The sequence below is a fragment of the Microtus pennsylvanicus genome, chromosome 1 (assembly GCF_037038515.1).
Source record: "Microtus pennsylvanicus isolate mMicPen1 chromosome 1, mMicPen1.hap1, whole genome shotgun sequence".
NCBI classification, from domain to species: Eukaryota; Metazoa; Chordata; class Mammalia; order Rodentia; family Cricetidae; genus Microtus; species Microtus pennsylvanicus.
In genome coordinates this window covers 198,960,036-198,984,178 of record NC_134579.1, presented here as the reverse complement: position 1 = coordinate 198,984,178, position 24,143 = coordinate 198,960,036, and the positions used below count along the sequence as shown (strand labels likewise).

Sequence of the window (24,143 nt, the reverse complement as noted above, 5' to 3'; positions counted from 1 at the left end):
TGATCACAAAGAATATGTAATCAAAGGCTTTCTGGGCAAGATGACGTATGTATCGTGTGACCATGCATTTGACACTCTCACCTAAGGCTTCTTTTTCAAACCTGGGAAGTTTTGCCCTTGATTTCATTGTCCCCTGGGCACCTACTCCCCCCCTTCCCTGTTCATTAGGAACCACAATTAGATGTATTAAGTTTTGAATCTGGCTTTTAAGGTTTTAATCCACGTTGAATTCTAGATATTATTTCTTTAGATCAATATTCTAGACAAAACCATTTGCCCTTTTCTCCAAATTGAGTTACATCTTATTTGCAAATACGACGTGTAGAGAAGGCAAAAACGAAGGGTGTGGCCCAATGAAATGTACAAATGTATATGCCTGTGTGACTCTCCAGATGAGGTCATAAGGCCTTTTCAATCCAGCTCCTTCCTGTGGAGCGCGGCCTCCCCCCACTCAACTCTCTTGATTTCAATCACCGGGAATGTGAAAATGTGGCGTACTTTTTTTTTCTCACATTGTGTTCTGGAGAGCCATTCATACAGTATTATAAAGTTGTTTATTTTTCCTTCCTATATGGGACTGGCAAACGGTGCCCTATTAGTAAATTCCAGCCCATTACATATTTTCATATAACAACTATTTTTGGAACATGGCCAAAGCCTGTTTCTCTGTTTATTATGCCAGACTATCTGACCCAGAAAGCCTAAGGTATTTACTTTCTGGCTATTAACAGAAAGTTTATTTGCCCCACTTCAACAATATTCATGACTAACACCTTAGCCCTTTCATTTAACATTCAAGTTGTTTCCAGTATTGGACTGTTACAAGTTGAATTGCTACAATGTTCTTGCTTTTTTTTTTCAATTGAATTCACTTTATTTCAATTATGCATATGTATGCGTGTTTGCACGGGTTCCACACAGGTAAGTGCAGGTACCCGCAGAAGCTGGAGACGCTGGGATCCCTCCTGGAGCTGGAGTTCCAGCAGGTACTGGGAACTGAACTGGGGGACTGGTGCAAGGGCAGTACTTGCTGTTAACTGCTGAGGCATATCTCCAGCCCCAAATGTTCTTTAAGCTATGTCTCTTGGGTACAGATTGAATGTCCCCCGTTTTCAACCCCCGTCTTTCTGAACTGCTCCTTCTGCTGAGCTTTTGAGTATCAATATACCACAAGTGGGAAATTCCACACCTGGCCTCACATAAGACGTCTCAGTCAAGCGCAAATGAATAAAAATAGTTTATTAAATTGCCTCCAGGCTATTTGTATGAAGCATGTATGATACCTAACTGAAGGGGGCTGAATAACATGCAAAATTAGCACCCCGAGGCTCAGGGATCACTACAAATAAGTACAATTTGTAATAAAATACAGCACTACAAATAAGTAAATAAATAAATAAACAACTAAAGTAAGTGCATTTTATGTGTAGACTTAGGTCATACTCCAAAAATATCTTATGTATATTAATATTTTTATTAAAAAAACCTCAAATGAAAAGGGACATACAATCTGCATAGCTCAAGAAGATGAATATGTGGCTTGTTGCATTTCCATGAATATTTATAATGATTAGCATTTACATTTTTTTTTTGAGACAGGGTCTTACTATATAGCCCTTGCTAGCCTCGAATTTAGGATATAGTCCAGGCTGGCCTTGAACTCCTGTCTCTGCCTCTGGATGCTGAGACATCACAATTTCTTTATGACGAAGTGCCTGTTCAAGCACTTCTTCCAATTTTAAATTTGTGTTTGCTTTATATTTATATTTTCTGGATGGGAGACTTACCAGGTACATGCTTCCAAGTTGTTATATTTTGAGACAAGGTCTCACTGTGTAGCTCTGGGTTGCCTCAGTCTCCCTGTATAAATCAGGCTGGCCTTGAACTCATGGAGATCTGTCTGCCTTTGACTCCTGAGTACTGAGATTAAAGGCCTGTGACATCATGCTGGTCTACAAATAATTTTTGCCTTTGAGGTTTGGTTTGTCATTTGCCTAATCCTCCCTCCTGCCCCACCCCACCCACCTCTGTGTGTGTGTGTGTGATGAGGCTCAAGTCTAGGCCTGGCACAGGCTGGGAAGGTGTTCTATCATGGAATTATATATACACTCCAGCCTAATTTAATGGTGCTTTTTGATAAGCAGAATTATTTTTATGACATTCAGTCCATCAGGGTGTTTAGGGGGTGGGGAAAGGGGCAATAGTGCTTCTATGAGCCCTGCCCATAAATGATTTCACAATCTCATTTACCTGAGGCTTCTTCCCAAAGGCCTGTCCTTTGAGTTCTCACAGTGGATCTGCAATTATTGCTATTCGATCCTGGTATATGCATTAAGTCAGGATCAAGATGACGTGTTTTCTGTATGGGAAAACAACCACTATATAGATTAATTGAAAAAAGTCTAGTTTTCATTAAATGATCTTTTCATTAAAAGATTATTTTTTGGTTCTTGAGTCAATATCGGGCTGTTTTAACATAGTTTATAGTAAATTTTTGTTTTTCAGTGCTCGGCATTGAACACGGGCCTCGTGGTTATTAGACACATTTTACAATTAAGCTACATTTCTACATTTAAAGCCCTTGCTGGTCCTGTAGCTTCTCTAATTTTGTTCTTCCTTCTGCGCCCCCCACCACCCATATGTGTTATCTGAGACCAAGATGGTCATGTGATATTCTATTGTCTTTATGTTATTTCACTGGCCAGGACAACAAAAATTAGCTATAGTGATTGTGGATGCTCTTATCTTGCTTCTAAGGTAAACGGGAGTGCCGTGTCCCACCATGCTCAGAGATGTGGCATCACGAAGGATAACTGATTTTTATTAAGTTCATTTTCTAATCTGCTAGACTTTGAGGCCCAGTTGTTTCTGTTCATCTCCTAGTTCTCTCCCTTTGTGAAGTATAATCTTGGGGAATTGTTTAGCCTCTCTGTAGCTTAGTACAAAATATGGAAGACAGAGATCTCTCCTGAGAGGTTGGTGAGACTATTGGGTGGGTACTTAGTGAGGGTTAGGAATTGGTCCTATCTTCTAGGAAGCATTCATTTCATTTTCTTCTTTGATTTCTTAGCACGTTAGATGACTTTACGCTAACCATTGCTTAGTCATCAAGTCAGCTTATGTTCTTAAGTAAACCTTGGGCATATATCTACGACTGGGATTTAATCTACTTTCTAGTGTGATGCTTATGAGTCATAAAGCAACTGTTTTTTGTAGCAAAGAACATAATGAATGATCGAGTCCCAAAGCAGTATTGCACAAGAGCTTAGCAACCAAGATGGCAACCTTTCAGATTTTTAGCTGAGTCTTTTGATCCGCTAGAGATAGAGCTAGCTTTTGCATGAACAAATTCGACACTTGGCATGTATTATGGCAAATCCTGCTCTGCAGAAAGGGAAAGTGAGTCTTCTTTGTATTGCATTACTCATACATTGGCTTTCTTAATTCTGTGTTTAACATTTATTTTGCTTTATATTTACTCACCAACAATATTTTGAGCACTTTCAGGCCAGGCAGTACATTTTGCTGGTTTGAATGCATCCATGTCCTTGAGAACTTCAGGGGTCAGAAAGGATTACCTTGAATATTGAGAGATGGACCTACCTGTACCAATTAGGCAAACTCATTAATCTTCTTAATTGACAAAAATAACCTTTCTAACTTCTTCCTATATTTTGCATGCCTCCCAGCCCCCTAGCTTTAGGCCCTTGTTTTCCTGTGTGGTCTTCCTTGCTGTTAAGTTTCCTACCCTCACATCGGATGAGCACTTACTAAGACATTCTGGCACTCCAGTTCTTGGGAAAAGGAAGTTCTTTGTTCCTAGCCTGGCAGTCACCCCTCCTTGCTCACTTCCGGCTTTCATTGCTGGCCTCCCCCTATATGTTTCTTCCTATCCTGAGTCCAGTGGTCAGGTAGCCTTCACCTCTCACCAGTTCCAGAAGATTCGCTCTACTGGGCCAATGGATACATTCTTTGCTTTGCTATTTCTACTATCTTTAATCAGTTCACCTCAACTAATTTGTGACTGCAACTTTCTAGGCCCTATTCTGAGGGTATGCTGTAATCCTTCTAGCTAGATCAGAACCCTATTATTTGTGATCTAGCGTTCTTCTTAAATGGTTAGCTTTTACCATCCATCTTTTTAAATCTAAATGTCATGTCCAGCTGGTCAGGTTCTTAGAGATTCTGTTCAAACGCCCCGCATGGTACTTAGTACACAAAACACTATTGCTAAATAGCTCCCGCTATTAAATACCCATGATAATCGTGCTCGGTTTTGCAAGGTAAGTAGTGTTGTCTCTGTTTTCAATTGTCAAGAAATTCAGCCGAAGAGATCAAGAAACTTGCCCAATACCATGTAGTTACTAAGTTGCAAAACTGGTTTGTCTGATTCCACAGCTCTTGCTTGTCTATGCTGTAGTGCCTTGGTGCTAAAAATAGTCAAATTAATTAAATAAATGAAATTATGGCGTAGAAATTAATTGACAATAAAGCGACACGGAGGTGGCTTTGCCTCCATTGCCAGTGTGCTTCTTGGAGTCTGCCCTTGAGACCCCACTAGCCGACACTGGTTTCCTTCAGATGCCTCTTCTAGTTTTTATTGTTACTAATGGATACATTTTAAGTATTCTTCAGTGGGCTCAGACAAACAGAAAGAACCACAACTTTGCACTATATTGTATGTTAATTAAATTAAAAAAATAATTTCAAAAACCTTAAAAATGTTAAGCTGGGTGTGTTGGCTCACATCTGTGATCCCAGCACTCAGGAGGTAGGGGCAAGAGGATCATAAATTCAATGTTATACTGAGCTACAGAGAAACTTCAGGGCTAGCCTGGGCTACATAAGATCCTGCCTCAAACAAGCAAACAGAACCAAAAAGGCTTGTTAGTGTTCGTCTATTGGATCAGTTTTATTATAGAATTATTTGAAAAAGAGAAGAGTTTTTTTTTGTAATTGCATAAATTAACATATTTGTACTCATTTTGCTCCTTAATATAATCATTCATATCTTTTAGGGTTAAGATAGGAACTTGAGATTTATTGTAGCTTGTGTTTGTGTGTGTGTGTGTGTGTGGCATTGTTTCTTATGATAATGGTTATTTTCAGAAACACTGTCTCTGCTTAGTTTCTCCTTTAGTCACATTGCTCAGAACACCACAGTCAGGGCCACTGAAACAATGAAGTTACATTTTTCACATTTATAGAAGTTTAAAGACCAAGACCAAGGTGTTATAGAATTTAATTTCTGGTTGGACTCTCTCTGCATGTATGTTTGTTGGGGGTGTATGTGACGTTATCATTCTTCTCATTTTTTTCTCTTTCTGACAGAATAGGACGCCACCTTTCTGGCCTCATCCAAACTTAAGTCACTGCTGGGCCAGTGTTGTCTCTAGATACCTTCTCACCTGGGGTTGCCCTTTGAGATGGGGACTGTGAGGGACTTGGGGACCCATTCCAGCTGTACCCGAATCATTCCCAGAGAGAGCAGTAAGATGTTGAAATGGAGGTGGTTAGCTGCTTTTGTGTTTAGGATGCAGTCAGTCTCTCAGCCCCTGCCGTGCGTCTCCCAGGCATAATGTCAGATATTTTTCGCATCGCCATTACTTTGGCTCCTGGCTGAGGTTTTGAGAGCGTGTGTGAGGCGGAGCTGTTCATTGGGCTGGCCTCCTGTAAAGTGTGTCCGCATCATATGCTTTTAGTGTAATAACTTGTTGCACTCTAAAAAGATACTTCAAGCTGCAATCTAGAGAATTGCGTTTTAAAAGCCCAGGGAAGGTATTCACAGCCCCGGAGGATGCTATGGAGCACACAAGCGCATGCCATTCAGTGTGAGGCTTTGAAATCTGGGCTGTACAGGAAAATTAGAAACTCCCGACTCCTCTTTGGAATCATTAGAATAATACAGATCCAAACCTAGTCTTTGACATTTTTTTTATTATAAGTTTATACTTGAAAGAGTCATTGATTGACTTGTAGCAAGTTTGAAACGGGATACCCCAAAGGAAGCAGAATGTTTCTTTCTGGGCTCTGAGTCTGTTTGGTCATTGTTTTAAGCATCTTCCTGTTCTTAGTCACATTGGACTAAGCAAGGGTTAGAGAAATTGCCTCACTTGGGGACTAACCAAAAAAATTTTTTTATTCACTTCCTACAAGTGGAAGTGTGAGGGCCAGCCAACGGGTCATTTTAACACTTCTCTGAGAGGCTTTTGTCTTTGGCAGCACAATAATCTTCCGAACTTGGAAGGTTTCTTGTGTATTTATTTATGTATTGTATTTTCAGGCGGTCCTGTATGCTAATTAATAAACGCACCCTTGATTTTTTTTTTTCCTTTTCAGCTGAATGCCGTAGATTTACTGTCTCGTTTCTATGGCTCCTCTTAGACCCCAGAGAAGCCATCTGGGACTCCCTGGCTTCTCTTAGAAAGCTTCTTTTTTATTCAGACCGTTTGCTGTCATGTGTTCTTGAAGCCATGTAATCTGGCAACATTTTCCTGACCTTACACCCTTTACAGTCTTCCTCTCTTCGCTGGCCCTCACCACGTAGTGAAAGCTGACCTTGAACTTTCAATGATGGTCTTTTCTCAACCTCCAGTGCCTTTTTTTGAGACTGGTCGTGTGTTTGTTTGTTTGTTTTTCTGACTAAATTTTCTCAGAATCCCTTTTGAGAAGCAGTAGCAGCCCCAGACTTCCAATGTTTTGTTCTTTTCTCATTTCTCTCAGAGCCACTAACAAGGTCATTAGGCCAGGAGGTGTATGTCCTGCCCTGGCGGAGACAAAGGCTTAACGCCATGTCTCACCACTCTATAGAACGCAGCAGCATCTTCCTGCCTCTTGAGGTCGGCTGCCTCATTGCTTCCTGACCACTAAATCAAGATTATGTGTATTTTGGGTTTTGCTAAAGCAGAAACCTACTTCTGGTACCAAATTCACTGCAGTCAGGATGCGTTAAGGCCATGCTGTGGTAGCAAGCTGCGCAACAGTCCTCCGTGACTTTACTCAAAAGTTAAATTTTCCTTTTTGCTCATACAAATGTCTGCCGTGGATTTGTTCCAGGCAGTGAGACCCAAGTCTGTTAATATACACCCATCTTATAGTTGTAACACTTCTTGGACTACTTAGTCTTCTTGGGTACACAGCAAGGAAAGGATGTTTGATGACTCTTTTCCCAGCAGTTAACCTGGTTACTATAGCCTAGAACTAGCTGCATGTGCCTGCTCACAGATTGTACAGCTGAGGAAGGTCCAGAAGGAAGCACGGATGTGACGCAGAGCCAGCGTCCACCCAGGCCTTCTGAAGTTCTAAGAAAGTACATATCTTTGTGCCTGGAAGAAACGAGGGTAGTAGTCGTACGTGGGGGTGACCTATAGGCCACTCCCGTGCTCCCTAACGCCACCTCAGCTTTGGGGTAGAGCTAGGGGAGGTAACCACTCTAATCGCCTCTGAGGTTTACAATGCAAATTGTCACAGCCCTGCTGTGACAGGTCAATCAGTTCCTGAGGCACGGTAATGACTTTACAGCAGCTCTAAATTCTCTTATCTCATGGAGGTGTCAGGACTGGGTCACGGATCTCCGAGTGGCTCTCTTACGGTGCCACCATCCAAGGGGGACAGCTAAGAGAAAGGAGCCCTCCCAAAACCCAGGGAGTCTAGGGTCAGGAATGCAGGTGACCAAGGTCAAGTGCTTGCTCCACTCAGGCGACACGGGGAAGGATTCTTACTCCCTTTTAGTCATGGTCGAATTTCATTAAGGAGATAAAAATCACCTGTTTCTCAGGTTGCCAAGCAAATTAGCTTACATAAATAAGTTAGCACAGAGAGGAAGGAAGTCCCCAGTCTGGTACCCTGAAAGAATGCTTTGGGTCAGCCCTGGGCTTCCCCAGTCACTCCAAGGAGAGGCCTTTTCGCTCTCACCCTCACGCTGTCTCCTAAGCGTCCACCTCCCAATTTTTAAAATAAGGATAAGAATTCCTCGGTGGCATTAATATGGATCCTTTGACAAAGTGTCTCAAAGAAGGTTAGGAAGTGAGGAGGAAGCCAGGCAATGTGGATTTTCTCGAAGTTTCTCTGAGAAAGGATGGAAGTTGAGTCAGAGCTGGAGGGCACCGCTGGGTCAAGGCATGTTTGTTTTTTAAAGCAGGGACACACCAGAGTATGCCGTATCGTGGGGGTATGAGTCACAGTGGAAAGTGGGGGAGGGGTAAAGTAGAGAAAACTTTAGATGGAGCAGTAGGATTGGCTTCCGGTTTTAGGAAGATGTTCTCCCATGGTTGGAGGAGAGCCTGCAGTTTCAGAGTTAAAAGGGTGAGATGCCCTGTCCGATAGCTTTTGTGTTCTCAGGGAGCCATGAGGGAAGGATGCTGGCAGACACGTGTAAAACACTGGGAATAGGAAGGGCAGCAGGAAGAGAAGAAATGAGTGAAATGACCACAGTATGGGGAGGCATTATGATGGTGGACAGTCTCGGGAGTCTCTGCGAGGGCAAGCCGCCAGAGTTAAGAGAGTTCAGCATGCATTCATGTTCCCCCAGTGAAGAAATCGTGTTTGAGTAACTGAGAGGGAAGAGAAAGTTTAGTTAAAATGCAATAATTCATCATGGCTTCCACAAATGGAATAAAATATAAGCATTCTAAAGTTGCTGATAGATTAGAATGTTGGTAAGGCAGAATTGTCCCCATCTCTTAAAATGATGTGGCTTCATATGGAAATGAAGCTCCCCATCGCCCCTCGTTTTTATGTATAGCTAATATGCACACTAACGCATGCTAGTAATGAGTTCGCATCCCTTGGCTACCTCCTGACCCTAGACCATGAAGGAGACATTTGTAAACAAAGCGGAGCCCGAGTATCTGGGACAGGACATCAGTGGCTTATTGGATAGGTACCTCTTAAGTATTGCTGAATTGGCCAATTTGCCACAGCTATGCATAAATGCATTGTTTGGTTGCATGAGAAAATAGCTACTAATCTTCAGTAATAATGTGGTGTCATTAAGCTAATAAAGCTACAGAAATTCCGTCCTGATAGGTATGCAGCTGAATTATTATCATTATCTGGATGTTACCTTTAGGCTTTTTGATGTCTCTATTGGCTAAAGAGCCTAATTTCGAGGCTTTTTATCTGTGACTGAAAATGTCGCCACTCATCATCACCTCTGCTTGCTGAATGCGCTTTCTCAAAGGTCAGCCTGACTACGTGTCTGTAACCGCCTGACATCACTGGGCTAGCAATTCAAGGGCTGCCGAATGGTTCGTTTTCCTAATAGGGGTCTTCCTTTGTGCTCTAGTCTTTGCTTTTTTGTTTTGCTTTGACCATTTTCTATCATTTTGTGTTTGAATAAAGACTCATTTTTATTTTGTAAATTACTGTTTGGGATAATGCGGCACACACTTGGGAGGCCGAAACAACAGAAGGGAGAATTCTGGCCCAGTTTGGGTTATATAACATGTGTTTTGTCTCACAAAAGAACAAAACACTGGCGTCATTATTTGGGGCCATTTTTCCTATTCAGTTTCTCTTTATTATGATGAAGTCTAGCAATAATTGGGGGTTTTGTGGTGACAACACATCTTAATGTTATTAATATTTATCCTCTTGAGGGATATTTGGGCCTAGAAGCCAATTATCTGCTCCCAAACACTGCTAACTAAGCCATATAAAACTTATTCAGCTTCTCAAGGTCTTCGTTTCCCCCTGGTCACACAGGGGTGATAACAGTATGCATATTAAGTGAAGTAATATGTAAAAACAACCCTACATGGTCCTATGGTAAAGGGCCAAAGGTTTCTTGTTAGAGATATGCTGGAAATATGGAATGATAATTTAAAGAACATGTCTACTTTTACTGTTTGGGCTTAGAAATAAGTGGTTTATCCTGTAGTAGCAATGAGAAGAAAGAAAATTTGTTTTCTGAATTAAAACTTATTCCAGTGCATAAGAACAGAATTCTTTAATTAATCATGGTTTGATATACTACTTAGTAGTGGTCTCTTAGGTATGAATGATGTCTTTATTTTTTTCCTTAATAAGTGGATGGATATTTAATGTTAAAACAGACAGCAGCCTGATGGTGGTGGTTACGGCTGTGGCTGTAGAAAAGCTGTGTGGGTGCCGCTTCTGCTGGTGGACCTGCTCTGTGTGTCTTGACCTTGGTGGTGATATGGTTGGTGCCTGTGGCAGAGCTGTACAGAAGGCAATGTTCATCTCCAATGAAACTGGAGACCTCTCGAAAGACTGAACTGTGTTAATAGAATTGTAATGTTATACGTGGTTTTGTGAAATCTTGAAGCTGGGGAAACTAATTCCAGACCGTCTTTAAAAACTGAACTCGAATCTGCAACAGTCTCAGAATTACCCTTAACCAGGGCATGCTCAGTGCTGTGTGGTGCTCACAAATACCTTTTGTTTGCTTTCAGGTTCTTCCTGCCGGATTTGCACACCGAGTCGTTGGCTTTTGTAAGTTGGTATTTGGTCTTTCTTTGTCCACTTTTGAAAAATCCTCCTCTCCAACATCTTGACACATTTCCCCCTGAATTACAGGACCATACTGCCCTTTGCTACATAATGTCAATTAACATTCTAACCAGTAAGCAAGTTAAGACAAACACTTTGGAGACTGGTGTCTATTTTCTGATATCCCCAAGACGGGTGAAACAGAACTCTCTAGAACAAAATTCAACATATTGATTTAGGAACTGTCAGAAGATATTGCTAACATAATGAAAATAAAGGCACCCCAGGCAGTGATAGTAATTTGATATTTAAAAAATCCATTTACCATATGAAAGTCTTCTATAACAAACTCAAAAATGGCACAAGGGTATTTGTTAAATGAGAAATAAGGATTTATAAAGGATCTCTATTATAATGCAACTGCCAGATAGATAGATAGATAGATAGATAGATAGATAGATAGATAGAGACAGACCACAGAAATCAGAAAGTGGGATACTAAAAAGGGTGTTGAGGGTAGTAACATTACAGCTTATTAAATGTAGCTAGGGACGCAGGACTTCTGTGGATAATTATAACCAGAGTACCCAGTAGATGGTATACTGGGAGCAGTGTGAGGTCTGAACCCTTGAAGTTCCGGCCCTGCTACTGTATGATTTGGGCAAGTCTCTCCACTCACTGGAGCCCATTTTCTCCCCTCTGAAAAACAGACTCATAACGTCTCAGTTATGAGGCGGATCAAGTTGTAATATCTGCCTTCTCTGCAAATGCTTCTGAAAGATGGGTCAATGAATTGATGAGTGTATGTGACCTTTGCCACAGGCTTTCTGTAAGTAGTACATTTCATGAGTACTTTTGAAAAATAATTTGATTTAGAGGAACTTAATGAGTTTCCAGAGAACCTCGATTGAGTTAGAGTGACCTGTAATTATAGGAAGCTGTTCGTAAGATCAGCTCCCTATAATGAAGCAAGTTCTCGAGGCATGCTAATTTCACAGTACCTTCTAAAAAATATCTTGACAGATATTTCTGTCTCCATTTCAGAAGGCTGGGAAGGCAGAGGCATTAGTGTAACCCCTGAACCTGACGTGAGTCAGTGGCCAGATTTAGCTTTAACATTCTTGACATCACTTGTCTTCGTCACAAGCCACCTTTCTTTCCTCCTCACTTTTCAGTTTTCTGAGGCAGGGTTTCTTTATAGAGCCTAAGTTGGCCTTGAACTCGTAGCCCAGCAGCCCCAGTGTCTGGTGCCATGCTGAGACTTGAGGCGTGTGCTAAGTCAGCCTGCCCTGGCTTTCTTAGTTAATTTCTGTCCAACTTTGAAAACAAGGGCAAGCTTTCACAGAGGGCTTCAGTCCCCTCTGTGGTACCTCTTCCGTAGGTGAAGAGAGACAAGAGTCAGTGAATCGAGGCCTCAGGAACTCTGTGGTGAGCCCCAGGATAGTCCTGAGGCTTGGGGTAGGACATGTGGGGGATGTTCTGCGTCAAGAAGTAGGCTTTCCGTGTCTTTCATTCCAATGTTGTTTACTTTCCATTCAGTTTGGGAACTTCGAAAGGTAACCCATCGCTCCTCGTGTTGACTGGGGATGAGCGGCAGATGTGGCGTGAACCACAGTCAAAGGAGCACATGGCATTACAGGGGTTCTGTGAAGGCTGTGTCAAAGGAGCAGTTCTGAATTCAAGGGCAAATTTAGAAACTCTTTTAATTATGTTTATTCAATAGAGGTAACCCCCCTTGGGAAAACACATTTTTTTTAGACTCCCTCCGGGTCACCCTGCCCCTGGCTAGCCCTCTTTACTCCCTCAAATACAAACATTCTTTCACACACAGATGCTATTTAGGACCTGGTGAGCCAGCTCCGGTGATTCCCTGGACCAAAAGGGGAAAAAAAGTAACTGTTCCATCCTCGTTCCCACTTCTGTTTTGCAAACAGAATTTATACAAACTATGCTCCTCTTTGAGCTGCGTGGCCTTCCCTGGGGATCCTGCTTTTGGGAAAGCCTAGAAATGAGAAATGACGGTTTTCAGTTGGAGCAAACCAGAGCTTGCTGGGTGTAACAGGTTTGCTGTGATATAGGAATAGATTGATAAGGGCTGCACCTTTAGAGTTCTCGGGTTGAAAATAAAGTTTCCAGAGAGTTTGGGTTCAGTGGCGTGAAAGAAATTTCAGACCGTTAAGTGAGATCATCACTCCTAAAGATATGGGATGGAGAAAGAAGGGGGAAAGCGAGAGTTTATTTATGGACTGTCAGAGGGCCATTGAGGCTCAGCAGGCCCCAGAAACCTAGGACTTCCCTCGGCGCTTGTTTTCTCCCTCTGACCTTGGATGAACTAGCGAGCAGTATATTATGCCAGACGATTGTGTCGGTTTGTCATGGGTAGCATTCTGGACTGTCACTGGAATGTAGGAAACGGATGAATTTGCATTGAACCATGAGGTGGTCCGTCGGGCCCTCTCCTGGTCTCAAGGAGACCTGTCGCAGTTTGTCTGGGCCGGGTCTAATGAAAGCTTTGGAGGGAAAGAGAGGTGGGACTTTGATCTCTTTGTTCCCGCTGCTCCCTGGGAACTCACTGAAATCAATGCCCTGTTTTCCTGAAGGAATGAATGGCTCTGCCTAACTGGCTTTGTAAAGCTGTAGGGAACTCACTGCCTCTGTTTATTGACAGCTGAAAGGGGGCACACGGGGTGGAAGGGACCTTCTTGTGAAAACCAGGCACAGGGAAAATTAGACCTCAATTTAACACAGAGGAATTTGGAAATTCACCCCAAAGGAGCCGAGAGTTTCTCATGCTTACATTAGGATGATTCAAGTTTGGGGCTAGTGTGCCATGAACAATGGAGGTTTTGTCACAACTGTGCTATAAGTAGGAATATGGTCTGCATAATGAATGGAGCTAAGTAGACGCCCGTTCAACATCCCCTTCTCTTTCTGAAGCACAGACAGAAAGACAGATGTGAGCCGTGATATAATCAGGTGATGCCCTTTCCTTTTATGTTAAAGGAGAAGCATGAATATTGTGTGCGACTTCTCCAAAGTTTGTTGTTCATTTGTTTGTTTCAAAACATCTTTGAACTTGAGCTCGAAGTTCATGCCGGGGACTCCTGCCTTCCCATATTGCGTGGTTATGGTGGGAATGTAATGATTACCCATCAGAAAGTTTTTCTGGTCTTACACTGTTGTAGATGAAAGTGTGTGTCAGATGTTAGGGAAACTGATAGTGGACCCAAGATAGTGCGCAGAATAACAATAGTTTCTAAGTCTTAAAATGACTACCTTCCTTTGCAGAACAGAGGAAAGAAAATTCTCCAGCTTATCGCAAGGAAGTATCTCACCCCTTCTTAGCAGTCTCCCCTCGCTTGCTTCATTTCCCAGCAAGAATTTATGGCTTTTTCCTTTGGCCCCAGCCCTTTGTGCGTACCTCCATCATAGCACTTAACACATCCCCCAGAGCTCTTTGTTTAGGTGTATTCTTTTAGCTGGAAGTAAAGCAGCTGGGCCGTATTCATTTTTATATCTTCAAGCCTCGCAAATCTCTTGGCTCACTAAATGTGGCTGAATGAATAGGGATTGATGGCTCCCTGTGAGTGTAATTACTTACCCAGGCTTCAACTGCAAATACTAAATTTTAGGAAAACTTGATTGGTCTATTGTACCTGATCAGCGCTATTACTCTTTAAAAAAAAATCTTTCCATTATGGAAGATATCAAACACTGATTTTTTGGTTGTTTGTTTGTTTTTTTTGCCTTAGTAAGTTTGTGGGGTGCCAATCAGCCCTTCTAGGAGGAGGCATTAAAAGCATAGGACATTGTCTTTTGAGGGGCCGGTTTCTGTTTTCATTCTTTTTTTTTTTTTTAAAGATTCTTGGTGTCATGTATAGTTATTTTCATGAAGTAGATGAAAAGCCTATCAATGAAGAGTCCTGTAGACTTTCACTTGACTAAATTTAGTGATTGAGGTGGATAGATGAAAAGCCTATCAATGAAGAGTCCTGTAGACTTTCACTTGACTAAATTTAGTGATTGAGGTGGATAGATGAAAAGCCTATCAATGAAGAGTCCTGTAGACTTTCACTTGACTAAATTTAGTGATTGAGGTGGATAGAGCTTGTGTTGAATATGATTTAATTCTATGATACGCTGATAATATAGAATAAAGCCTCCCCTGGCTTCCCTTGCCCTTCTACCATTGTACCCTATGCATTCTTTGTTAAAGGAAACAAACCCCCACCCCCAAGTGAAAAACGAGGGAAGTTCCAATCCTGTAAACCACTTGGATTTCATAGGACCCTAACCCAAACCCAACTACTGAACTCTTCTCAAGTTGCAAACTATTTCTTTTTTTATTTTCAAACTTGAGATGTAGGGAAGGAAGAGATATTAATATTCTTCAAAGAAATCCCTTCTTAAAGTGATAATGGGAAATTTTGGGAGGTGTGAGGGACAGCACAGCCTGTGAACAGGGTTTGAGTCTCATGTTTGTTTTATTTTTATACTAAGGATAATTGTAAAGAAATCAGGCAGGGATGAAGTGGCAGCTATAGGAACCCCATAGGGGAAGAAGAGTTGGTACAGGTTGTATAAATGTGTTGAGCCCAGGAGGGTGGATAGAGAAGTCAGATTTCTTCTGAAGCAGGTATCACTATGGCTTGATCCCTGGTAGATGCTTACCTCCAAAACTATTAACTTGTAGCTAGGAAGCATTAAGCACATTACTTGGCTGTTCAGTCCTCCCCATCCCTGTAAATCCCTGTGACAACATATCTAAGTAGGGAGAGGCAGAAAAGCAGCGAGAAGATAGGAGATCTTTAAAAATAACAAGTTTCCCAAATCTCCCCCCCCCCCACAATTCTAGCTTCTATCCAGGGCCTGGGGTTTCTCAAATCCAATCTCTGACAGCCAATGTTTTCTGGAATGTTCTCACAACTCCTTCTACTGTGTGGGCTTCAACTCAGGAAAAAAACAAGAGCTGACTCAAGAATGCCCAGGGGAGAGTGAGTGGGCAGACATATGACAGCTTAGAGAAGACATATTACCTTCCTATGCAGGGGACAGAGGAGCCCCAGATGACACCGGAGGCAGGGGCCACATCAGGAGTGACAGCAGCCTTAGACGGAAACATAATAGGAAAGCCAGCAAAGGCTTTGAGGGGGAACGGGAATGGCATGTGTGGGCAGATGTCTAGGTGTAAAGGTCACAGTGTCTGTCACATGTCACCCTGCCGTATTCCAGCTTAGCGGTTAGTCTGGTTCTCTGTAGAGAGCGCAGTTAGGGGATCAAATCCCAGCGCCTCCTGGAGCCACACAAAAACCCGCATGTAGTCTGCTTAATCTCTCTCTCCCCAGGCTTCCTGGGTTGTGAAATGGTGACGATGAGCCACCTAGATAGAGCACACAAGCCCCTGGAAGAGGAAACACATTGATGTGAGGGGAGTAGTCCCACCCTGTCTGGCAGGCAGGGAATGCTACTGTGGGCTAATTCTCCATGGTGCGCGTTCTGTCCCTAGAGTTGTGAAGTAGGTCAGTGTTTCTGTGAAGGAATTCATGGTTGTCAGGGTCCTCGGGATATTCCAGGAGATCTAGCTCTCGCTCTCCACCGTTCATAGTTGCTTTGTGCCCTCGTTTCAAATTAATGGCCACGATTCCAGCCTCATTGCTAGTCAACATTTCTATGGGATCCCCTCAACATGCGTTTAATTCTCATGTGGTGCCCGACTTTAATCCCAACACTCAGGAGGCAGAGGCAGTCGAATCTCTGAGTTTGACTCTGGCCTGGTCTACAGAGGAAGTTACAGGATAGCCAGGGCTACACAGAGAAACTCAAACAAAACAAAACTGTGCTGCCATTTTTTTTTAAATAAATTCTAGGCTTTGTAAATATACTCACTCCAGCTCACATTTCATATCCCCTCCCCCAAAGTTACTTTATAAATAGCTTCCCAATCAATTCTATGCTCTTGGAGGCTGACTTCCAGATGCCTCAGGTGGAAGAAGCTAATGTAGAAAGGTATTTAGGTGTGTCCATTTGAAGTATTAAATGCCTCTTTTTTTTCTCCCACTCTATTTGCAAATGACATACTTCCCAACACCACACTCGGGAGAGAAATGTTAGCAAACTCCCAAAGTCCTAGGTGAACTGCTTCATACGTCTTGTGAGGGACGTGGTGACGCTTCTGAGACCAGTTCATTTCAGGCCTGTTTGTAATGGGTTTCAGTCGTTAAATGTAACACCAAATTAAAATCACAGCAAGTGCTGTTACACGACGTAAGAACTGGGGAGTCTTTTCATACGTGACGTACAGAACCGAGAGATAGTAGCTGTCTATTTTGAAGGCATATATTAAGAATAGAGCCACTGTTCAGACCTGGACCTACCCAACCCTAAGGCTGCTGCTGTTTCTGTCTTGGGTTCTACAGCCGAACGTTGCCATTTGTTTCCTTCTTTCATCTTAGGGCTATAACCTTGTGTTAAGTTGGAGATGTGTCCCACATGGAATGAAATACAATAAAATAAACCATCGTGCCAATTTTACATAAGAAAAATTGCTCTCTAAAGAACATCATTAAATTACTTTCCAAGGCTAGAAAGATGGATGGCTCAGTAGTTATGGGTGCTTACTGCTCTTGCAGAGGACCAGAGTTCAGTTCCCAGCAGCTTACAACCACCATAACTCGGGTTCCAGGGGACCCAGGACTGTCTTCTACCTTCTGTGGGTAGGAGGCTTGCAAACGGTGCACTCACATATGTTCTGAGCAAACACTCATGCACATGACAAATAAATAAATCTCTAAAACTGCTCCCCTTCCCCATTAGCAATTAAAACAGGAATGAAAGCAGCGAGTCTCCTCAGAGGAACATGTTGGCTATTATTAAAATTAGCCCATGTAGCACATTTTCCTGTCAGTATTTAAAACAATGCTGGAAATGATGTGTGTTTACACCATAACAAATGTACTTTATTGAGAGAATCACGTAATTGACCCATTATGTAGCATTTACCAAGGTAAAATTCTTCCTTTTTATCTCAGAGGCAGGAATTAAAAGTGATTCATAATGCGCGCACACAATCACTATGTAAATGGGAGCTACATTAAGATCAGGGCCATTTCATGTTGTTTTCTCTAAACGCTTCTCATTTGGCCCTTCTATTGAATTCACAGTGCGTAGGAGAGCTGCTGGTTATGATTCATGGAAGAGTACAAACTCCGTAAGTGCTCTTATAGAAAAACGCAGAATGGCTCCGGTAATTCTTTTCTGTGGGCAGTATTTTGTTGGTGGTGGTGGTAGTTTTCCCCCTGTGTGGAAATTGCTATTTACCTGTTGTAATGTATAGAAGCGATGAATCCGAAGGCGTAATCTCTACCTACAGCACGTGGTCTCTTTCTATAACACAAGCCTTTCCTGCTTTGCTGATTAGAACCTTGCAGTGGTCCCCGTTAGAAGGCTCGGTTGGTGGCAGTTGACGGAAACTAATGGAACCACTGAGAAATTCCGAACAGGCAGGTGACAGGAATAGGCTAGCATGTTAGTAAGAACCACCCTGACAGGAGCGTTGCGATTTAGAATGAAGGGGAGCCAGTCCAGAAACACCGGGGCCAGCGTGGCCCTCATTCTCCGACATGTGGACATGGCCCTTCGGTAGTCCTGACTTCGGGGTTCTTGCTCATTGGGTTGGTGGGATGTCTCAAAGAAGTCACAGGAACTTTCTCTCTGGATCAATACAGCGGACAGGTCCTTCCCTTAGTACTCTTCCCATTCGTTCCTCCAAGGTGTTAGGCACCACAGATGGGAGGGTAGGACCCTTAGGTGGCTGCCTTTGTTATGGGGGGGCACTACCTGGTTCTTTGTTTCCTTCCTTCTGGATTTCACAGGCTATGGCAGGGCAAACGAGTGCCAACAGAGGCTTAGATTCTGCTATGCCACAGTGGTCCCACTTATCTCCCTTGCCCGATGTCTTAACTTCCACATTCCCTTCCTCTGCGTTCTCTCTTGAGTACAGTTTAGCTTACGTCCATTGCTCTCAGAATACAGAGAGCTGGGGCTTGGTGTCCTAGAAGAAGTGAACCATCTTAGCCGAGTCTGCGGTGTCACTGTTATGCAGGCCATCTGACATAACACGTGCCGCACTGTCCACAGACCCTTTAGGTTTAGACCCTATCTGGGGGTTCTGCCATTCCAAACATTCCACTGTGGCCGATGACCTTGGCTTATCCCAAACACTCTTCGGGTTTTTATCAAGGCCTTTGTAAACCTCTTCTATAGGTCCCAGACATCCAGCCATAGACTGAACTTGGAGGATACGATTGACGACAGAGCCCAGCACTGTCCCCTTTCCATGAACTTAGACACGTCGTTAGTACCTCAAGCACCTTTGAATTAACCCATCTGGTTTTGAGTATTTTTTCCCCTTTGTATCAGGTATAGAATCTCCTCTCTCCCAGAGCACCTTGGTTCTAGCGCTCCTCATTTTCATCTTAGGGAAATCAGCTGACCACTCCCTGTCCCAGCTTGGTGACTAGGAAGCATATCTAGGTTAGGAAATACACGGTTTCCTGGACCTCAGCCTGCAATTGCTTTGGCCTACCTCTTGCCTCTTCCAAGCAGACTTCCCCCTCTGGTCTTTGTTTGTTTGCTTTTAGCAATTCAGAGCTTAGGATAAAGGCCTTAAAATAACACCCTGCGCCTTTCCCTTTCTAAGTATTTGCACAGGAGTTAATCCTGTGAGCATAATCTAACAGCAGTCCTCTGTCCCCCCATCTTCCTGCTTTATCTGCTTTAGGGTACTAAAACAAAGGATTCCCCCAGGTCACCCAAACCTTCAGCACCCATGTTTCTCTCTGCAAACCCAGGTGGCCTTTGTTGATTGCTTTTGACAGATTGCTTGCAGTCCCAGAGGTCCTAGTCTCAATGAGAGGCACAATTCTAAGGAAGATTTTTGGCTTCTTTACTGAGGTGGCACCCACAAATATGAATCTCACCGTCCAAGGTCAGAGAGATTCTTAAAGCCACCATCCTTGGCTCCCAGAATGGCGATCTAAAGAACGCCATCTAGACTGGTTTTAGCTGCCTTGCAAACACTGGCCGTGTTTTCTTGAACCTAGAGATTTTCATGGCGCCTGGAAGGTGAGGAACTGACCCTCTGCCCTTCCATACATCACAGCGGTGGTGACTTGAAGCCTTGCAGCTGTCGAGGAGTGCAGGCTGGAGCCCCAGTGGAGGTCAGTTTCCCTCCCTGGCACGGATGCTCCCACGCAGGCAGCAGTCTGGTCAGGGATCCTACCCCAGCCCTGCCAGGTGGGGCCCCCTTGCTGCACAGACTGAATGCTTTTTCCTTTCTAAACTGGGCCTGGAGCGACATGGCAAAGGAGAGAAGAGTTTCCCCCTCCCCACCCTCCTCCCCCCTTTCCATCCTCCCTTCCTGAGTTACTCTAAGTCCTGCCTAGTTTCCGTGACAGGTTTAAATGTTAACAAACAGACTTTAGGTCCTGTCTGCTTTCGGCTGGGAGAAAATATGAAAGGTTGGAACTCTTCCACCTGTTTAAATTGAGCTTTCAAGGGACACTGTTGGCAAAAATAAATAAATAAATAAATAAAATTCCCAAGTTTCCCACCATGCTGATTTACTGGCCATAGAAAAGGCATTTGAACTGTAGGGAATTGTGAAAGAAGAAAAGAGATCTGAGGGCCTGTCAGCACACACAATCTATGCAGCATGTTCACGGGCGGAGGAGGGGGATCTCAGGTGAGTGCAGATTTTCTGATTGTGGAGGCCAAGAGGTTAGAGGGCAGGGACCTGATCTTCACCCTGTTCAGCTGTTGGCCAGTTACAGGGTCAGGCGAGTTAGCATACCAGCACGTCTGCCTTTGTCCAGGAGCTCACTCCTGGGGTCTTTCAGGCTGGGAGGTACTGAACACCTGTCCATCACCTGGGGAGCATCCACGAGTTCGCAGTTGTAACTACACAGTGATGTCAGCGGCTAAGCTGGTAGGCAGTGGACAGGGGCCACTAGAAGGTTTGGAGGGGAAGCCATGAGGAGCACAGCAGGAAGGGAGACACTTCCGTTCAGGATTTGTAAGAAAGTTCAGGATTAAAGACAGCAAATTGGGAGGCCTCCAAACTCAGGAAGGATTTGGAACCTTGAGTTTCAGGAATGAGGAATACAAAGATTATCTACAATAAGAGAACAGAGGCCAGATAATGAGGTCCCCAAATCTATTAAAATTTCATGTGACCCTTGGTCAGCCTGCCCCTCTGTAGCATCTTTTAAAAACATCTTTTGGAAGAGAATGCAATCTCCCCTAGGGTCTCTTCAAAGATAGAACTTCACTATTCGTGATCCTTCTCTCTGCAATAAGATTTATTTATCTGTAAGCTTCCAAATTAGAGGGCCCCGTTGCATAAGAGATAATGGTTTTTTAGAAAGTAGAAAACAGGCATATCTGAGAGGCGTTCCTAAGCCAGCCCTACACACCTTTAGCAAGAGGAGTTTTACTGAAAATTAAAACGTGCTTTCCAGTATCTGAGGTTCCCCAATTGTCCTCACTCAGAGCCTTAGAAATAAATAATAAAAAAAAGTAAGTTTCAAGCATATGCTTAACTCAAGGCAGGAGCAGCTCAAAGGGAGCGAGCTGAAACTGGAAGAAATCTCTTTGTTCAATCTGAGTTTCAGTGAAGGCTCCGCCAGCAGCGAGCCCAGTTCATTAGCTGGAGAAAGGCATGTTCTAAAGTGTAGGCACACTGTGAAGGCAGAGGTGCCTTCTGAAAATCATATCCTCTAGGCTGGCGAACCTTCCATTTCTCTTGCCCATGAGTGGCATTCAAAATCCATTTAAAATAATTAATGTAATTCTATTTACCGCATGCCAAACTCCCTTCTTAGAAAAATGTGATTTTTCTTGCTCTTCAAGACTGTTGGGACACTGCCTTAGTGTTGTTTAATTTTATAGGGTCATTTTCCTCTCATTTTTTTTAAATTGACATTTGAAGACGCTTTTTCTCAGCTTTTGAAATCTAAGACCTGAAAAACAGTCTGCAAGTGGCATTCTGTCAAGCCAAGATGGGTGATTTTTTTTTTCCCCTGATGGTCTCATCTCTGCCATGTTACACTGCACGGTGCACAAGATTGTCCCCTGGACCTGGTCGGGCCTGTTCCAGGTTGTGTTCCCCCACCCCATTGTTCAGTCTCTCTGTGTGTGTATGGGAGGCAGTGCTGGGTGGGCAGGTGGGAAAGGCTGAGGGGCTTGATCCCCTCCCTGCCAGGGTTCCCCCTCTTTCACTGCTGCTCATATTGTGCAGTTGAAGAATAAGCTGGCCGAGGCCAAGTATTGTTGAATGCAGAAAGGCATGGCTTTCTCTTCGCGATCATTTGAATATTTTGACAATAAAGCCAAGCCACTCTACTGCCTGGCTTGTGTACCTCATGTTCTGTAAGCCCCTTCCTGGGCAGCAGAAGCGAGTTCCCTGCTCTTTGAATACATAAATTGGTATTGTTGGCTGGGGAGATGGGCAGACTCAATGAGGAGCCATCCAGACTCATTTCATTCTTCTGCTTTCATGTGTTTTAAATCTCTTGGGGGAAAAAAAGTTAATGCAGGCCTCTGGGGACCACCCAATTAAATGTCCACAGGTGGTATGGAACATTTTGGAATGAGGTGGACCGTGCCCACAGTCTGTTTACACAAGCAGAATGCGGACCAGATGGAAAACCAACAGATTCAGACAAATTCATGGTCATTTTCCAGTTTGTGTTTTTGATTTTTTTTTTCACGAACTGTGTTTGATTATTTTTTAAATGTCTAAAGAAAGCTACAATTTTTTTTTCCATATGAAACAAACAGCCATAGCCTTTTTGATCAAATGAAGAGAACAGGCAGTCAAGGGGATAAACTCCTTAGCTGGGCTAGAATTAGCTTTCCCAATCAAGTGTTTTCATCCTGGTTAAGAAAATCGTGAGGCATCCTCTCTATCCCAAGAAAATCGATTTGGCAGGAAAGTCTGAGTTCAAGGAGGCCAAGTGGTAGAATCAACTGATGAACAGGGACGTGGGTTTCTAAGTGTGTGCCAGTGTTCAGTGGCACAAGATTGGTATGAGGACCAGGTTACTGAAGCTAGGGAGAAACATCAGTTTCCAGGGCCCCAGTCAAGCTGGTTCAGTCTGTTGATTTGTGAGGTAGCCTTGGAATTTGTTGTTTTGTTTTTTTAGTTTTTATTTAAAAAAAAAGGTTTCCCTGCTAATTCTAACGCATAGTCAGGTTTAGTGCCCACTTAAACTGCGTATTCAGAGATGTCGGCCTTTTGCACTGCGGATTTGATAAATCTATATGCTTACATAAAACTCCTGTTGAAAACGCATGCCGCCCAGTTACTGCTTTCTTCTGGTTCATAGTTTGTTTCAGGTTCTGTTACTGCGTAGATTTGCATACCTGTTTTACGGCATTTAAATATTGTTGTTTTAAAAGAAACACCATTTCCTCCGAGTGCTGTTTTGAATATTTTATGTAAGCAATTTCATATGTTCTTTTTTTCCCCTCTGCTCACAGAAAGCAGGGGAAAATGTCAGAGCCCTAATGCATTTGTGTGTAGGACAAAGGGTGTACTTTAAATAAAACTCATCATTGGAGATGCTTGAGAAGGCATAGGGAACAAACAGCCTTTAGACCACAGCAATGGGGCATGTGCCCTCATGACCGTTTCAGGTGGTGGAATCATGGGAGCATGTCCAAAGTCTCTTCTTCCAGGTTCGAGTCTTCAGACAGACTTCTAGAGGACTCCATACCTGCCCAACAGCTCACATTCCTGGTCACACAGGTATGAAAGTTGAAAACTTATTTCTGCCTGGACGTGTTTGAAAAGAATCGCTTGGGGGTCAGATGTGGTGGTACACATGCCTTTAATCCCAGCACATGAGAGGCAGAAACAAGTGAATCCTCATGATTTCAGAGCCTTCCTGGTTTATATAGGGAGTTCCAAGCCAGTCAGGGATACACAATCTCAAAACACAGAGTTACTTGGAAGCACATGGCAAACTCAGGGATAAAGAGATGCGATTAAGGCCCAAGTTACCTCTTGAAGCCCACAACACTTTAGGATTCTTTTGTCTTGTCAAACCAACAGTATAGTCTCCATCTTAGGCGCTCTGGTGATACAGAAATAGCAATATTTTATATCCTCTGCAGTTCCCCTACCCTGTCTGCAGCCCCAGCTCTACCTAGCAGGTCCATGGCATCTTCTGCTAACAATCCTGACAGCTCAGAAACCCCTAGGCTGCCTCTGATGACAGAGCCATGAGCCGAAGACATTGCCAGGTTGTTCTTCCCTTGTGAAAGAGGCGAGTTATAAACCTGAGGAGGTCGGCTGCATTTGGCTTCACCAGGGAGCCCATTTTGGTAAAAGTTATGGGCTGAAGAGCTCTTCTGCTCATCCAAATGGTTTGCTGGGGAACCCAAGAGCACATGACTTAGCTTAGGACAGCTAGAGTAGCCTCTGCTCTGCGCTCTCCTCATCCGTACCATTGCAGAAGGTTAATCCTTTCCAGGCACTTCACCATGTCCTACGCACTTTCTCAGTCCAGTATCTCATTAGCAGGGACAGGGAAATTCAATTCATTGAGTATCAAACGCAGTCCCATTGCCTCTCTGGCTGTATGGTAGGCCTTTGTGTAGAAATTGGACTGAACACTGCAGGAAGGCTT

General features: G+C 43.4%; 1 protein-coding gene across 11 annotated transcripts in view; it reads left to right on the top strand.

Moving 5' to 3' along the window:
- The window catches only part of Plagl1 (PLAG1 like zinc finger 1), a 42,425-nt gene that overhangs the window by 3,249 nt on the left and 15,033 nt on the right, over positions 1-24,143 (top strand). For all 11 annotated transcript variants that reach the window (XR_012907800.1, XM_075948826.1, XM_075948881.1 and 8 more), the window contains exon 2: positions 10,416-10,455. The gene's annotated coding sequence lies outside the window, so the exon portion shown is untranslated. The remainder of the gene's footprint in view (positions 1-10,415; positions 10,456-24,143) is intronic.